Consider the following 19,623-nt stretch of genomic DNA (forward strand, 5'->3'; position numbering starts at 1 on the left):
CAATGGTGTTGATAATTCTTGTTTGAGCCCATGTAGGATGTAGCCTAGGATGTTATCAGGTCCCATAGATTCTGTATTTTTGATGTTAGAGAGGGCGTTCACGACCTGCTCTTTACAGATACAAGGTAGAGGACAGGTGGTAGAGGTGTCATGGGGTACTTGTGGCAGGGACAGGGGAGTGAAGTTTTCACAGAACCTGTTGGATAACAGGTTAGGAATGTTCACAGGCTCAGTATATGTGGTACCATTAACTACCAGTTCAGCATAAATCTGAGCCTTTCCTTTTAGGTTACAGATGTAACTACAGAATGCCTTATGGTCATCCTTAGTGGAGGAAACTAATTTGGATTCATAGTTAGTTTTGGAGGACTTCACAAGAAGTCTTATTTGCTTGTTTTAGCTGAGGAGGGAGTTTTTCCAGTTTAGGACTCGCTCCCTCTTACTCTTAGACAGCAATTTCTTCCTCTTGTTGTAAAGCCTGTTAATGGGAGTTGTCCACCAGGCAGATTTGCTCTTCCTTGAGGATATTGTTTTGGCCCTATCAGGTTCGGCCGAGTCAGTGCAGTTATACAGGTGTTTATATAAAGCATTTGTATAGAACGCTGCATAGTTGCCAGTTCCATCTGAGGAGGGAGGTGCAGTGAAGCTATTTATACCATCCTGTAAGTAGCTATAATCTACTTTGGATAAGTTTTTTTAGTTTATTTGCTGTGGGGCAGGTGTAATAGCTACTTCGAATTAGACTGATTTATGGTCAGATCTCACCAGGGAAGACCTCACAGTGGGGTGCTACAGTGGTCCAGGATGTTGGCCCCCCCATGTGGGGGTGTCAACCAGCTGGTCCAGGGCATTGGAGTTAATGAAGTTGAGAAACCTTTGGGCAAGTGAGTTTCTGCATGAGTAATTTCTCCAGTCAATGGATGCGTAGTTAAAGTCACCCAAAGCCATGGTGTTCAGATGCATCTTGATAGACTCAAGTAGATTCAAATAGGCAGAGTGGGTGTCCTGATTCATGGGGGGGGGGGTCCTGTAGCTGGCAATGACTTGACTAGGAGTCCTACCAATAGTTGCACCTGAAGTATCTCCAGGGAATCATGGTGTCTAACCAATCTGGAGGTGTATTTATCTTTAATGAATATTGATACACTGCCTCCTTTAGTTTTCACACTTTCAGTTTGTGGTCTGAATGCATGGAAGGAGGCGTAGCCCAGTATAGCTGGGGTGCTGTCCACAGCCTTGAACCAGGTTTCTGTGACTGCACAAATGTCTATGTCTTCCAAGGTAAGGATTGCTTCCAGTGAGTGCAGTTTCATGTTAAGACTCCTAGCATTTAGCAGCATAACCTTGAGGTTGTTTTTAGATGAAGTTTTTATGGTGGGAATTTTGTCCTTGAGACACTGCCTAAAAAAGACGCTATGGGGTGGCAAGAGCCTTTGCCAGTAGCCACAATTCTGGGGGTGACAGATGAAGACCATCACTTTCAAAGCATCAAGGTCTGTCAATCATGTCATCCCAGGATGACAGATAATGTATCCCCCTTAGAATGACATCAGAAGCTAAGCCAATTATTGAAGTCAATCATTTTCTGTTTGTATTGAGTCATCATCCTAGGTGAAGGTAAAATGCTGCTTAAAGCTAGGGACATACCAGCCTGAGATGCACAGTCTGAGAATGCAGTCATGTCTCCCTTCCTATAGTTCAGAGAGGTACATCTCAAGTCATTCACACTAACAAGGAGTATGATGGAGTCATAACAGTACCTGTTGTTGAGAGACCTGAGTGCATGCATGATATAGCGGATCTTAGCACCTGACAGACAGCTGATTGTAACCTTCCCCTTATCCAGCCTGGTGAGAGGGAAATCTATGTGTCTCAAGAGGGAATCACCAATGACTAATATGTTTGGTTTTGTAAAAATGAAAAAGCAGCAAACCAAAGACCAGGAAGGAACCGGACCACAAAACTTATAAGCTTTTGTTCGTTTAATAAAACACCACAAACTTCATCAGAATAAATACAAAAGCTTGAAACCACCCTTTAAATAATTGGCATGTGCAAAAAATCATCCAATGACAAAATGCTTCAAATAAATTACTAAATAGCCACTGTGATGTCATGAAAATTTTAAAATACACTGCAAATTTTTGTAAAAAATCCAGTCAGTTTGTTAACCTCACCATCAAAGACAGAATCTTCACTAGTCAAATGGCTCAGCCTTATAAGTTTTCCCTTGACAACCCCTCTTTTCATATGTTGGGGGTGAAGACTGTCCCTGTGCATGTGTTGATTGACAAAGGTAGATTTCCTGTGGATACTACTACTGAAACTAAAACTGTCATCAAGTATTAAGGTTGAGCCGTTTGACTAGTGAAGATTCTGTCTTTGATGGTGAGGTTAACAAACTGACTGGATTTTTTACAGCCATGGGATATGATTTGTTTTGGTTACGTAACATTGTTGCTGAAGTTATAACTCTCAGAGACAGTCTAGCTAGAAGATGCATTCTGAGAGGCAATTTCAGTGTGGCAAGTAGGGTGAAGGATTTATAAACGTGTTGGCAGTGAGAAACAAAGACAGGAATAATGCACTGGCACGACATGTTTTATTATGTAACAGTTTTAAGAAATTTACATTCTTTGTTTTAGACTTAGTAGTTTGTGGTACTTTGGTGGGTAATTTTAAAGCCTTATTAGGATGTAGGGAAACTAAATGGCACATAGCTTTAAGAGCAGACTACCCTCCAGGACTAAATTAAACTATTTTTTTTCCGAAATCTCTCTATTTCAATTTTCTTTTTTCAAATAATAACAATACGTTAACTCAAAAACACAAATAAACAATACAAATACCTATCTAAAGAAAAGAGACAACAATCTCGTTCCGAGAAAATTATACACACATATATATATATATATATATATATATATATATATATATATATATATATGGATCTACCTTACTAGATCGACATGTGAAAACAGCGAAAACGACTTCACCGACGCCAGAAGATCGACAAAACAGTGAAAACGACTTCACCGACGCAAGAAGATCGACAAGGCAGAAGACCGATGGAGGAAGACACCGACGCTGAGAACACTGCGATGGGGAAAGGATGTGTAAGTATGCGGTAGTGACGGACGTTAGGGTGCGAGTAAGGTAAGTGTGCGATGTTGACGGTGTGTAGGGGTAGGGGTGGGATAAGTGAGTTAGGGTTAGGCCGCGGGTTAGGTAAGGGTGCGAGTAAGGTAAGTGTGCGATGTTGGCGGTCTGTAGGGGTGGGATAAGTGAGTTAGGGTTAGGCCGCGGGTTAGGTAAGGGTGCGAGTAAGGTAAGTGTGCAATGTTGGTGGTCTGTAGGGGTAGGGGTGGGATAAGTGAGTTAGGGTTAGGGCGCGGGTTAGGTGAGTGTGCGACAGTGACGGACCTTAGGGTAAGGGTTTGGGTTAGGGTTGTAGATAGTTGTGTATGTATGGGTTAGTGTTGGTTTGTAAGGATTTTGGTGTGCTTGTGTTCTGTGTGTGGGTTTTGGATAGGGGATTTGTTTTGTTTGTTGGTATGATGTGTAGGGTGTATGCGGTGTCGTGTTTGTGCACTGTCGATCTTCTGGCGTCGGTGAAGTCATTTTCGGTCTTCTGGCGTCGGTGAAGTCGTTTTCGCTGTTTTAACATGTCGATCTAGTAAGGTAGATCCATATATATATATATATATATATATATATATATATATATATATATAAATATACAATATATACACAAGACGTCACTACATCGTCAAGTAAAGTATGAGAATTCTTATGTTCATTTGGTCTCATAAGGGATAGTTAGAATGGGGATAGTCTATATATAAAATAAAAATAGAAATTTAACCATTTATTTGTATGTTTAGGGAAAATATCTAGTTACACATAAACTAAGAAAAGGGAGAAGATGCAAGAAAGACTGGTTATACTATATTCATTTTTTATTTAAAGTTAGCTTTTCATGACAATTTGTAGGCAAATTTTAATTTGTCAAGAATTATATCTAGCAAGTAATCCCAATATTTTGGTAATAGCATTTGCTTTTGAATAAATTAATTTGTGAGATGAGATATATTTGATAGCAAGATTGCTAAAATTTTCCCATGTAATTGGTGATATGACATTCCAATTCTTTGTAATAAAGAATTTAATAAGTGCACATATCGTAATAAAGACATGTTTTAATATTTTTGGGAGTTGATTGATATTAATGTACAATATAGCTGTCTCCAAGTAAGGGTTAATTTTTCATATCCCATCTTCTCTAACCTTACTCTCAAGGAACACCATAAGTTGTGTATCTTAGTACAGTTCCACACGACATGTAAAATATCAGCTGTTTGATCCGGAAAATGAGGACATTTAGGCAAAAAGTTAGGATTGAATTTATTTAATTTAGATAAGGTATAATATGGATTGTTATTTGCCATAATTTGTGTATATAATAGCTTCTTGAAAGGAATGAATTTGATTGCATGTTCAATGGCTAGTTTCTTATTTTCTTCAGTCAATAATTGATTTTTCATTTGCCAATAGTTTGAAAATAATAAAGAATTCTGATATTTTGCACTCATTACAATTTTATAAGTCCTAGAAATTGTTTTCCCTTTAATCGCAAGATTTTCAAGTATTAATTTAACTAAATCTATGTTCTGTAAGTCAGTGTGTATTTGTGAGCATTTAGCATTTATAAGATGATGTAGTTGGTTAAGGATAATTCTATATTTAATAGGAAGTTTGAGTTTGTCTCATTTGCCCTGTGTTAGAGTCTTTCTATTGGTATATATCCCATATTGTGTAGTCTTTTATCAGGGGGTAGTTTGTTAGATTTACTGGTTTATTATTTATTAGTAAATTAGGATTTACCTGTAACGGTTGTATAAGGGCAAAAGCATCAGCTAATTGCAATGATTTAAATAGTTTCTGTGTCGTAAGAATCATGTTTTTAATTAGTGGGTGTGGACTAAATGAAACTATTGACATCAAGTGTTTTCTTCTGTTACAAAGGCTTTGATGTAGTGAGTCAAGCTGTTCACAAAATGGGCTTTATTTGATGAAACACTGTGTAGTAGTTTGTTATTGTTGACTATTATATACTTACATTTTGATGTTTTTATACATATGCAATGTTAAAAAAATTTGTAATGTATTTTTAAATTTTCATGACGTCACAGAGGTTTTTTAAATAATTTATGCACATGACAAGTATTTAAAGGGTGGTTTCAAGTTTTTGTATTTATTCTGATGAAGTTTGTGGTGTTTTATTAAACGAACGAAAGCTTATAAGTTTTGTGGTCCTGTTCCTTCCTGGTCTTTGGTTTGCTGCTTTTTCATTTTTACTTTGTTCTTTGGACTTGTTTAGCAGTTTGTTTGGTTTTGTGTTTAGCCTTAAGGGTTTGATAGGTGAGACACTGGTGTGTGAGCTGTTATGGGTATTATTTCTGCAGAGGAGGTATTATGTGTAGTGTGGTTGTGTTTGGGAGGTCACTGGTGTTTAGGTATGTGTGATGTGGGTTTGGGTGGAGTAGGAGGTGAGTTGTGCATGCTGACAGCCTGCTCATTGTCATATGAACTGACTGATGTGTGAGAGAGCATGGATTCAAGGTTCTTAATATAGTTATATCTCTTTCATGTTGAGTTTGTGTGGACTAGGAGTAGAGGGCTGTCAGTGAACATGAGGCAGAGACTGCACTGTCTCAGGATGCCCATGTCGACCAAGCTGGCTAGAGAAACAGTGTGAAATTGTACGTCCATAGTATTAGGTAAATTTATATGATTAGGATGAGAGGTCACACTTATGAATGGCTAGTGGGTCAGAGATGTATTGGTACCTCTGAGGCTAGGCTTAGTGTTCTACCTGACAGTAGAGTAGGATTGTGAAAAACCTCTGGAGGACCACAAAGCAAAGTGCTAAGGGAAAATTTAACACGAAAAATGTTTGGGACTATAACCACCAATGGTAACTACCCCTATGTGACAGTCCATGATGGTGCACTACATGTAAGCAAGAGCAGACACGGAGCTTAAATAAAGCAAGAAATAACCTTTTAACTCAAACTAGCCAATAAGGATGCACTCTCTGAGCTCTAGTCCAATTACCCTTGATTAGATGGGACCCAGACAGCACTTTTCTCCATCATGGCTGCAGAAGACCCTTCCCCAACAAAGATGGCTTGAATTTGATGCTCAGAACTTGCAAAGCAGACCCAGAAACAGCAAACCTGGAAGTGGGATATGCTATAGGTGAACTAGTTCAGTATACAGTAAAATGTGGCCAAAATCAGTTCTGACAGTTCAAACAGACAGTAGAATGTAAATACAAATTAAAAGCACAATATATGGGCAAAAACAGGCACTTATAGTTAGTTGGAAGCAATGGATGCCTCAGATCTTTCAGTATCTCAGTGAAGTGCTGGGTTTAGTGCTCAAGTGAAACAAGAGAGTCTAGATTCAGTAAGACTGAATCTAGCCTATGTAAAAAGTACAGAGACAGTTTGTTAAGTTTATTGGTAATGCCTGACTGTGGGACTGTGTCAAAGGCCTTTGCCAAGTCGAGGTATGCTGTGTGCATAGATTTGCCCTCGTCAATGGGCCTGGTCACATTTTCGAAGAAATCCACCAGGTTTAAAGGGCAGGATCTGCCCTTGACGAAACTGAATTGGGTTGGATTCAAGGTTTGGAGGTCTTTATTTTGTAAGGTCCGTGATGATACGCTCCAATGCTTTACAGATGAGGCTGGTCGGACGTATGGGTTTATAATTCCCTGGGTCTGTTGCTAAGCCACCTTTGTGGAGGGGAATAACTGTTGCTGTTCTCCATTCTGTTAGGTTAGGCTGTGATTCAATAGGGTACTTAATGGTGATGCAAGTTCATGTTTTGGTTTGTTTAGAAGATAGCCGGGGATGCAGTCTGGTCGCATAGAGGCTGTGTTTTTTTACCTTAGACAAGGCTTTAATGACCTGTGCTTCAGATGTGTGTGGGAGGGGTTGGGGACAAGGTTTGCGATATGGTTGGAGGGGTTAAGGGAGTGAAATTTTCACCAAATATGTCCGCTAGCAGGTTTTCTATCATTGCGGGATCAGTGTGTGTTATACCGTTAGTCACTAATTTGGCACATGCTTGGGTCCTGCCTTTTAGGCTAAGTACATAACTATAAAAGGCCTTATGGTTATCCTTGGCTGTGATTGCTAAATTTTTCTCAAAGTTACCTTAGAGGATTTGATATGTTGTCTTACTTGCCTGTTCAGCCCAAAGAGGGTGCTTTTCCATTGTTGGGGTCTCACCTTAGTTTGCTTAGACAGCACCTTTTTGCTTTTGTTGTAAAGTTTGTTGATGCTGGATGCCCACCAGGGCAGCTTGATTTTACTTGGGAGTTCTGGCTTTGATTCTCTCTGGAGCAGCTGAGTCTATATACTTATACAAGTGATTGTACAGGGCTTTAGTGTAAGCTTTGGTGTAGTTACTACTTCCAGCTGGAGGTTAGTCCTGGAAGGCATTTATACCATCCCCTAGATGGGTATAGTTTACTTTGGTGAAGTTTTTTTCATCTGACTTTGCCTTTTGTGAGTTCTGGTGTTAATGCCAGCTCGAAGGTTACTGATTTGTGATCAGATTTGACTAATGATGCTCTGACAGTTGTGGAGATGCATCTGTTTGTCATGTTAGTGAGGACCAGATCTAGTATGTTTGTTCTTTTTGTTGCGGTTTGAACAATTTTTTCCAGAATGTTTGAATTAACAAAGTCAATGAGCTTTTACACTAGTGAATTAGGACTAGAAAAGGTTTCACAGTTGATTGTGGAATAATTAAAATCCCCCATGACTAGAGTGTTTGGTAATATTTGGATTGACTCCAGTTTGGTCAAGTAGGCTTCGTGCGCATCATGACCCATGGAGGGAGAGCTATAACTAGCTATGACTTGAATGGGGGTCTTACCCAAAGTAATATGACTGGAGTAACTCCATGGAGTTATCCAGTGTAACTAGTCAGGAAGTGAATCTATCCCTAATAAAGATAGAAACACTACCTCCTTTGATTTTCACATGTTCATTTTGCGGTTGGAAGGTGTGGAAGGCATTGTAGCCTTGCACGTCCGGGGTACTCTCTAAGGCCTTGAACCAGGTTTCTGTGACTGCAGACATTTACATCCTCATAAAAGTTTTTCCAGGGTCTGCAGGTTTTGGTGTAAGCTGCTAGTATTTAGCAGCATAACCCTTATTTTGTTATGTTGGCAATTTTCATGTCGGCAATTTTATTTTTGAGACCTTGCCTAAAAAAGGCACTGTGAGGGAGGCAAGAGGCTTTGCCAGTAGCCAAAAGCCTAGTGGTGCCAGATGCAAATTGTCTCTGGCAAAGCAGCGAGGTTTGTTGACCATGTCATCCCATGCTGATAGAAACTGGATCCCCTTTGAATGACACTAAAAACTAAGCCAGTTATTGAAATCAATCAGTTTTTGTTTATACTGTGGCATCTTTCTAAGTAAGGATAATATGCTGTTCAAGGCTAGGGACATACCTGCCTGGGATACGTATTCGGAGAGCTCAATCATGTCTGTCTTCATGTAGTCCAGTGAGGTACTTCTTGGGTCGTTCACTCCAACATGAGCTATGGCAGAGTCATAATTGTACTTGTTGCAGAGAAACCTGAGTGCATGTTTGATCTGACAAATTCTGTTAACAGACAGGCAGCTGACAGTGACTTTCTTCTTATCTAACCAGGTGAGTAGGACATGCGCGTATCTCACTATGGAGGTTTTGAGTGTTACACCTTAAGGACTTGGTAGGTGAGACAATGGTGTTGCTATATGTCTTGGGTGCATTGGGAACTGTGTTAGTTGTAGAAGTCTTTTGTTTTGGAGGTTTCTGGTGTTTCAGTAAGTTTTTTGAGAGAACCTATGTATATGTTGATTTATGTGTTGGGTGTGTACTATGTGCATGAACAGTGGTAGGTGAGTTGGCAACCTCTTCAGTGTTACTGTTTCGAGTGCAAGAGAGCAGAGATTCAAGATACTTGATGTAGATACATCTCTCACACTCTGTACTAGAGTGAGTTATTAGTAGAGGGTTGTCAGTGTACATGAGGCAGTTGCTACCCTGCCTCAGGAGATGCAAGTCAACAAGGCTGGCAGGAGAAACAAGGGTAGTCTAACTGTCCATAATGCGAGATTTGAAGAACTGTTATCACAACGCGGGTGCTTTCAGGACTGATTTAGGAGGTGCACTGTAGGTGGTTGTTTTTGATGGGGTTTTTGGCTGATGGTTTAATAGTTCACAGCTCACTAGTAATACCTTTTAGACCGGAGCTGTACTAAAGATGAGGACTACACCAATATACTACAGTTGTATCTAAGGGAAAAATTGTTGGAATTATCTGTCAGGCTATGGCGCACAGTTGCATGGCAGTGCATGGTGCTGCGCAATGCACAAACAAACAGAAACCCGCTCAAACGCAGGTTTAAATACCAGAATCTAAAATCTTTTTAAAAAAAATAAAAAAAAAAAAAATCAAAAGAACAAATGAAGGTGCTTACTCCAAGCCCTAGACCAATCAGCACACTTCTCTCATAGTGGTGCAGAAGGGCCCCTTCCAATCAAAGATGGCTAGCAAAATGTGCTCAGAATACAACAGTCACTACAAACAGACCCAGATACAGCAAAACTGTATCTGGACTACAACTACTAGCTACACTAATTTTGGCAGGAATTACTAAAATGTGTTTTAAACAGCAGAAGAACAGCAAGGAGACACTAAAGAATCAATTAATTAAAACACTGCTTGGCAGGAAAACAGAGCAAACTGAAAAGATGCTGTGCAAACAGTGAAAGGTAGCAACAATTATTTGCAAACAGTGAAAATAGCAAAAAAAGCTTTGGAAACGATGAAAACACCAACATAATATGATTTAACAGGCACAGTAAGGCAGGCAAATGCAGTACAAACAGTGCAGTTTATTTTAAAGTATTAAAATACAGTGTTAAATAAGCAGGACACAATAAAAAGTGTAATAAATAGTATAATCAAGCAAGTTTCTTTATTTTTTTGTGCATGGGTTAAGGCTGTCATTTCATCTGTCAGCCCAGCTCTCAATGCAGCGCTACTCTCCTACCTTCTTCAACAGTCATTCTTGACTGCCACAGATATTTGTTATGCAGTCCATCCATACTTTGGCTGGATGTCCTCATTTTCTCTTGCCTTCTTTCTGTCTGTCATGAATCTTCTTTACCAATTTGTCTTCTGCTTCCCCCCATATGTGACCAAACCAACATCATCTGTTTTATTTGACCTTCTCTGCAATTAAAGCTACTTTTCATATACTGTAATGCCATCCCCTTGTTTTAAACAATTAGCTTGTTGGACGGTGCAGTGGTGCAGTGGTAGCATTGTTGCCTCACAACAAGAGGTTCTCCGGTTCGATTCTCAGCTGGGGTGCCCTCTGTGTGGAGTCTGCATGTCTTCCCTGCGTTCGTGTGCGTTTCCTCCGGGTGCTCCGGTTTCCTCCCACGTCACAAAGACATGCATCTGGAGCTTTTCTCCCTGGCCTCTGCTGAAAATTGGCTTTGTTCTAAGTCGGACTTTCCCAGTTAACAAATGTTAAATAAATAAGTAGTTTTAAACTGGAAATAGTCCAAAGAATTTTTACTAAAAAAAATCACTGTCTTTCCATTTATTCTTACTCACCAAACTTAAGAAATTTGCTTTAACTGAAATGCAGAAGACTATATTCGGATATGATTATAGCATATCAGTGATTTGTAACAAGGTGAGTTTTTAAGAGTATTCAGACTTGCAGGATTTTGGAACCGTCTGTAATCTGAAAGGCAGAGGTGTATCCAGGATTGTTGGAAGTGCACACCAACTTCAAAAATGTATCTCCTTCCTCCATAAATGTAACCCCTTTATCCAGAAAACCTATTTAGCCACCCAAGGATTTTTTAAAAAAAAAAGAGCCAATTAGCAAAATATGTAACTACAAGCCAAAATAAATATGGGTTTGGGGTTTGGCATAATGATTCATTTGTTTATTTTACAAAAACAAAGGACAGAGATTGATTCTCATCTTTGATAAAAACTGGCTATGCTAAAAATGGCCAACAAGGGCATTTAGCCAAATACAAACCTATAAACAATTTTAACATTCAAACGAAAGGTGAATGCAGCCTCCCCTCACAGATTGCTGCAAGCATAAACTTGTTTACTAATAGAATATCCATGTTTGGAATTCACATCCTGACTGTATCTGTGCATGTTTTAAGCTGTGCTTGGATAAACACACTGGGATAGCAAATATTGGTAAAATAATTTTTTTAACTGAGTCTCCCAGTTATAATGATGATTGACTGAAAATCCCTAGTCTTGCTAGGTTTATACGTATTGTTTGTGCTTATTGTGGGAGGGTTTTAAAGGTTTAGGGCTGCAGACTTTAGCATCACATTCCCATGCTGTTACTTGTGTAGTTAGTATACTATTTTTAGCAAAAAAATTACTTTACATTAATCATAAATGATGAACATTTACAAACAACACTTCCTGATTATTTTGTAGCAAGCCCATTGTACTGGTTGACTTTACATATTATTTATCATTTTGTATTGTTCAGCAGAAAAACATGTCTGGAATTTACATACGAGTGTTGCATACTTGTACAGGGAAACATTGCTTTGTGAAGGGCTGCAAAGCTAATCAGATATATATTGGGTAGGAGAGAGCTCTTACATACCAAGCAGTGGAGCGCATAAGGAAAGAGAGCCACATCAGTATCATGTTAACAGCATTCTGTTTGTGTGTGGCAGGAGTGGAAGTACAACAGTGTGATTACCAAAATTATGGACATCAAAGTTATAGCAGGCTAGTGTTCTCAAGTTACTGCTTGCTCATACATGTAATGCAAAGATGCATAGCTGGAGCTAGTGCCCAGACAGCAGAAGAAGGGCAGCTCAGCTGAGCATAGTGGCCAACAGAAGACCAATATGTGTGTGCACAGCACAATGATAACCCTCTTCAGCAAATACATTGGGATGAAATAGGTTCGATAGAAAAGGGAAAACAGAAAGCAGAGGTAAACAGAGAAAGGTAACCCTAAAGTATGAAAGATGCTGTGGGAAGAAAGGGTAATTTCTGTTGGGGGGGGGGGGGGGCTACTTTTACATTTTACTAAAGAAAGGTTGGTGGGGAAGGTACTGAAGGATGGCTGTGGATAGGATAGATTGAGACAGGTAGGTAGCAGTGGTGGTATGCTCACACAAAGTGGGAAGGACAGTAGAGGGACACATACATACAAATAGAGGGTGGACACTTGGTAATGGGAAGGGTTGGACAATGAGCAAAGACTATGATATGACACCTAAGGTAGTGAGCACAGTAGGTTGGGAGATACTGTAGGCTTTTGACATAGTTGGCTGCCAGGCCAGACCAGACCAGAAGACAAAAAATCTAGGCTTCACACACTTGGATGGCTGATGCTATAAACCAGTTACTCCTCTGGAGGCCTAACAACCAGAGCCTGCTAGTCATGTAAGTGTACCAGCCATGCCAGAAAGCACTTGGTGTTTCTTATGTAGGTCTCCAATTGCTGACACATTTTAGCAGCAGCCAACCTCCTTACCTTATGGCAGAAGTCCATTGCCACCTTCATAGAGGAACTTTCACCAATTCCAAGAGGCAGCCACTGAGGACAGCAGTGATTTCTCCAGGTTACCTCCAGCTGAGATGCCTTCACTCTCCTGGGAGACAGACCTGATGGACACTGGCAGTGCAGTACCAGATACATCGGCTGGCATAGAACGAGGTTGCCTGAGCCGCTTGTCCTCCTCTTCCACAACTGAACCTGCAGAAGGAAAACTGAATGGGAAAAATTATCAGACTTGCACTTGATAAAATCATCAGTGTGGACTTGAATTGGACTGCCACACACCCTGCTGCCTGGAAAGGTGCCTCTGCCTTCTGCTGCAGCCACCATGTTCATCTTATGCCCTTATACCACTATAAAGCAAAGCACATGTCATTTAGTATATTGTGCCACAGTTAAGTTAGAAGATGACAGTACTGAAAAATATGTACTTATAATCTCTGGCTCTCTTCTGAACCTCTACCTCTCACCAGCAAAGCAGGCCAGGAGGTATCCATGTCAGGTGACCTTACAATGGCTAAATTGCTCACCACAATGGGTGATGCCAGTGGCATCACTTAGGATTTGTGCCAGCTTATGCTAGGCATCTACTTTATTCAAAGGGCCATCATAATAGCACAGAAGGCACTTGCTAAAGGTCATGTGAAGGAAGAAAAAGTAAATTTTTCTCTCCCTGGTACACCATACTTAAGCCATGAATTCACCACTTTCTGAATTAGCCCTGGCCACTCAATTGATCTATTTATGGAGCAAAATGGTAGCCCTGTGCAGACAGATGCACATTCCTGAATCACGATTCATGTTATATAGAGCTGTACTGTGGCATTATGAATTCTCACATGCCAAATGGGTGAGCATAGAGGTCACATGTTTCATAATCACTGTGATGTGCATGGCTGGTGGTAACGTGTGGGTAGTACATTGTGCACTAGCAGTGATTTGCAGACATGCTAATAGCCTCTTGATAGCATGGTATAATGTATTGATGCCATTTTGCAAGGCATCATGTGCAGATGTGCATATTCAAAATAATAGAATTTTGGCCAAGCCTCTGTAGATGTGGAGCTTTACAGAATTAATGATGTAGTCCTGCCTGGTAAAGTACTTCAGCAAAACCAACAAACCATGTAGTGAACCCATGACAGTGGCATGTCACAGTGCCATCTGCTTTTGGCTGTTGGGGGGGTTCAAACTGCGAACATAAAAAACTGTGGAGAGGGCATTCCACAAGGGGTGTTGGATTTCAAGGTCATATGTGGAAGCATGAGTATAGTAAATAAATGGGTGGGGAGTACTAACTGCAGCTGATCAACAGATATATATAGAGAGATGTGGCCATGGGTGTAGTAATTTGTATCCTTTAGTATAACATACACATGAGCTGATTGCCAGGTTTTTGCCAACAAGTATATAGAAACAGGCATGGCCACCCAAGGAAGGAAATACCATGAATTGTTCACTAGCCAGGAGAATGAAATGCTACTGTAGGCCCTCTGCACACATGGTATGCATCTCTTGGGCAAAGAGTCTGCAAACAAGCATTATTTAGACCAGATTTGGCAGGGACTGGTGTAGGATGTGAATGCTGTCTTTAGCCATTATAGGTCTCTATATAACTGGTTTGATGAAAGTTAACTGATATGATATTGCACACAAAAGAAAGAGCACAAAACATTGTAACAAGGAGGTCCGCTACATTGGGTGGAACCCCCAGAACAGAAATGACTCACTTAGATCAATAAGTTTCTTGTATCGCTCACCAACAAGGAGAAGTTGCCCTTATACCTGGGGTGGGTTGTATGTACTAGCTGAGTTGGCACCAAGAATCCTTGTGTCAGTAGGGGTAGCTCCAGATTAGTAATGTCCATTACAGTACATGATAGCACACACCACTGTATGCTGGAAATTTAGGATTGACAAAGGCTGTCCTGCATATCTGTCCTTCCAACCACCTTTGATCAGGAAATGCAACAACCTGCAAGACAAGGTACATCTGTCAAAGTATGCTGTAGATGCATATTGTTGTGTGTCAATAGCCATGCCCCATGATGTTATAAAGGCATATATGAGCGTGCTGATTGTAGTATCATGGGTGTTCATTCTATCAGAGGTTTCACTGGTGGAGGGTCCAACACAACACAACAGCATCGTTGCAATGTTAGCATGGAACCTTTGGCTGATGATGGTGGCACCATGAAAGTGGTTTAACTTGATGCCACAGTGACATTATTTGGGGGGATCACTCCCATCCACTAGAAAGGTCCATATCAAGGAACAAGTTGAACATACATTCTCACCAGTGCATGACAGACATCCTGTACCTGTAAGTCTGTCATGGACTCCACCTGTGTTCGTAGCCCACACAGCATCTGACATGTATACTAGCACTCAGTTGTGCATACCTACTTTACTGGATAGATATGGAGCTGCCACACTGCCATAATTCCAGATATACACCAGTGATCCAGGCACATATGACTGCCATCCACAGTACTTTGAAGATTGTGAGTGTGTACTGTGGCTTGCAGAGAAATGTGCATCAACTGAACAGTGACATGGAATATATGGACAGGGAGCACATAGTACTGATATTATCTCTGGTGGCAAAGGCTGTCTCCATAGGTGTCTCCATGAACACTGGTTTGCCTTCTCAGGCCATGCAGTCCATAGCTGTGAGAGGGATTGGATGCAAAGTGGCCAGGCACAGGCCATCCCATATCAGACTGCACAGACTGTTGGCAAGACTAAATCAATATCACCTGTGGCCATATGAATTACCAACCCAATCATGTGTGTCATCCATGTCATGAGTGGTGCTGTTCTACTGTCTCATTAGGCTGCACACAAATGGTCCCATACTTCTACACTTTCCGTGTTGCCTTTGGGCACATTGGCTGCCACCCCTATCATAGGTTTTGTCCAGTTAATGGGTGATAATACTGGTTAAAAACATAAGATGCCCCATTTGGATGCATGCATACAGTCCTGTAGTTCTATTCCTTCCTTACCATAGACCTCAATGAACACTGACATTATGAGTAATCATGTCATGGCTGAATAATTCCACCAGTGGAGGATGTGATCTCTGATTCTCCACAAACTCATGGAGTACATAGTTACCATCTTCACCTTATATGACCTTACCTTGTATCAGTATTCTAACAAGGGTGGGGTGAATCGGGCAACCACCCCAGGCACAAAGTGTTAGTGGGTGTGATCAGGAGTTCCTCCACCATACTTTTTGTAAGTACTGAAATGCAGGTACGGAAGGGCACTTTAGCAGTTTGTTCTTTTTTTTTTTTTTGCTTTTCCACTGAAGAGCTGAGGGGGGGGGTGTGCATTATCTGTAGAAAGCCAATTGATATAAAAGTGTCAGTCAGTTTTCAACAGTATGCTGAAGTCCTTTTTTTCTTTTTCTCTTCCCTTGAAGACTTGAGGGGATGTGGATAGGCTGCTGCAGGAAGCCGATACATCATTCAGTTTCCTACAGTCAAAGTCTTTTGTTTTTCTCTTCACTTGAAGAGTTAATGGTGTGCGGCATTACTTCCAGGGCCAGCACCAGGAATTAGATGAGCCAGTTATGGCTCTGCCTTGTATTATAATGTTACAGCCACCTGTCATTTTGTCCCTCCACCTGTGCAAAATTCTGATGGTGGGTATAATGATGCCTGATGCACAGCATGACCAGTCCATGCACTTCCTTACATGGCCTAGGTGTGATACTACATGTATGATTTTATTCTGTGGTGTCTATGTCATGGGCCATACTTGTGGACCAGATGCCACCTCTTTGCTAGGGCTGTGCCTTCCTCTGTCTTGGCTTTTGTTCTGCTGCTCCATGTTCAACCTCTAACATTTTCCTGCACCTTTCTGTTGCTATGACTGGTAATGGAGGGCTGTCTCATATTTATTTGCTGTTCCATTTTCTGGCACAATGCCATACTGCAGAACACTGCACACGCAGCAAACAACTTGCTGCATATGCATATATTGTATTACCCCCTCCTAAGGTGGCTAGTTATCAGAAACATCCCTCCAGTAGTCTGAATACATGCTCAGCTATGTTTCACATTTTTATGTAGGGTGTGTTATAGGCTATTTCCTGCTTGGTCTGGGGGTTGCATACCATGGTTATCAAACAGGGCCCTAGGCCATATCCAGCACTGACAGCAACACATGGCAAACAGCGTTTTATTTGTGACCTGTTCTTTGCTTCTATGTTACCTGTGTGTCTAGGCCTAATGGTCTAGCATGTGTATGTAGCTACCATCCAGATGACTGTGCGGGAATCCCCTCACAGGATCCATAGGCATATGTTCGATGTGTGCCAAATGTCTAAATCGTGTGAACTAACCGGGCTGTCTACAGACACATTATAAATAATGCCCTGGGTATTACAGGCCATCTAGCAGTTCAGGGAGTATAAGTCCTTCATGTTAGTGTATTGTCACTGCCTGAATCAGGTGGGGGCTTGATAGAAACATGTGTGAAATCTATGGCTCCCAGCACCTCAGAAAATGGGTTATATCATAAAAGGCCAACATGGTGCTGGTTCTCTTCTCTGCTGTCATGTGAAACCAGATATTCTTCTACATATGTTTTAGCATAATATTAAGAGTCTATTTGAAGACTTGTAAGGCTGGCACCTGTGATGTCCCTAGTGTGTTCCCCACAGGTTCACAGGTAAATATTTAACTGTCAGTCTACAGACCATTACAAGCCTAGCCAACAACCAGTGGCCAGATTCAAACCCTGTAGCTTGTATCTGTGAGGTAAAGACCTTAAACAGTATGCTTATACCTCTAACTGGAAGGCACCTGTAGATAGGTTGGTTAAAGCTACACACACCTTTGTATCCATAGGAACGCCCATACTAAGCTTACACACTGATTCTGTTTGTAGGTGACACACTTCATGTAGGTTTGTTGTAGAGTCCCTGTTCATATTAAAATGGTCCACAGTTTTTTTTGTTCTGTAAGTCTATAGTATGCCAGGCATTATCTTTACCTCCTCCAGTGGCACAGATGACTGCAACACACAACATTGCGGACAATGTCTCTGGCAGTAGCATCCAAATAATTGCTGCTGTGTGACTTCTGCTGACATTCCTAGCATGGCTCCCATCATGTGCACCATGAATCTTGACAGTCAAAATGGGTATGTGTTACTGCACACTGCCCCCATTTTATATCTTTTAGAACTGGTCTGCCATTTTGGGTTCCTTCATTTGCATTATCTGTATGGCTGATTTGCATGAGAATCATCATCTACATGTCATAAGTATGCATTAACATGTATTGTATACTGCACTATCTGGCCATTGTACAACCATGATGTCTGTATCTTAGAATTGCTCACACCCTGCTCATGACCACTACTCACACTAATTTGCTCATTGCTATGCACTGATCATCTATGAATACCAGTCCATATTTCACTAAGCACGCTGTCATATACTTTTTAAATATGGAAACATGCTAAAATGAATGATACTTCATTACATCATTTATCCTGCAGTGTGTTACTGCATTTATTGAATTAACCTTTTAAAAGGGAGCACTGCTATTGTCAGCTGCTCTTTTATTGACAGTTAAAAATCTTGTAGAATTTAAATCATATTAATATGTTGTTGATGTCTTAGAGCTGCAGGTACAGTACTGCAATATCTGTGGTCGTACAACTTAGAGATGAAAGAAAAGGTGAATCCTCTCCTCTAAATTTGTGACTTCAGAGGCAGTATATGTAGAGATTGTGGATAGAGCCCTCATGTTGAGGGGGTGGTGCAAGACAGTTATTTTATTCTGTCTTATTAGTTTTCTTTGCAATGTTTTAAAGTGCCATTCCTCTCTATATGATTAATTTGTGATGTTTTCTGTTTTATGATTTTTTTTTATTTGCAGTGTTAGTGGTACAACAAGTAATGCACTCACATTTGGTGCATGAAGGCTAGGAGGCTGTGAGTTCTTTTCCCATTCCACGTGATTGGATTGTTGACATTACAGTGCAGCATTACAGGGGTGCTGCACTCCTGAGTGTGTCATCCTTTGGATGAGATGTTAAACCAAGGTCCCATCTGCTTGAGTTGATGGTAGCTCAGGTGGATGTAAATGATTCCACAGCACCTATTGAAAAGAGTAGGGAGAAGTTTCCTGAAGCCCTGAATAAATTGCTCCTAATAGTAGAAATGCCACCTTGCTTCTCCCTTGAAAAGAGGCTACTAACCTAGTGGGACTAATCCAGTCAAGAAATGATAAATAAAATAAAATTTGCAATGTTTTAAGGTGTCATTGTTCACAAGATGTTTATTTTATGGTTTGCATCTCGACTAAAGGAGATGCATTATTTTGTTACAAATCAAATTTCAAATCACATTTAAACTTATTTCTTTATTTTTAATTTATAAATATGTTTGATAAAATGTGTGGTTATTTATTCATGACTCTGTACTAAACTAAACTGATATGTTATATATGCCCTATACACAGATTTAATGGTTTTCATACACAGCTAGACTCTGATGGAAACGGATCCACCTTTTCATCTTCTTATTACGTGGACGTGGTCTTTCTTTAATTTATGGCTGACATTCATGTAAAATCTATGTATTTTCAAGCTGTGCCAGTCATGAAGTACTGCACTGAAAAATACCTTAAGAAACTGTGAAGCAGTAGCTTGCTGTTGCCTTTTAACCCTGCTGTCTGTACTGATAACACTGTAAGGAATTCTATGAGCAATTGGGAAAGTTGATTTTAAAGTTCCACTGCAGTGTATAAAGCTAAAATAATTGAACAAAGTATAATGGGCTATTCTATCACAATTAAGTATCACTATTCTAAAACTATAATAAACTATATAATATTATACATATCTTTCAGAGTGCCTTTAATAACTGCAGACTTATTAGATTTTTTTAAATTAATGTCTTCAGCGTGAAGGTAAATAAATTATTAATATGACTTTCATATTAGCTACACATTGA

Source organism: Protopterus annectens, chromosome 3.part0 (genome assembly GCF_019279795.1).
Source record: "Protopterus annectens isolate FY-2018-M chromosome 3.part0, PAN1.0, whole genome shotgun sequence".
Lineage (NCBI taxonomy): Eukaryota > Metazoa > Chordata > Ceratodontiformes > Protopteridae > Protopterus > Protopterus annectens.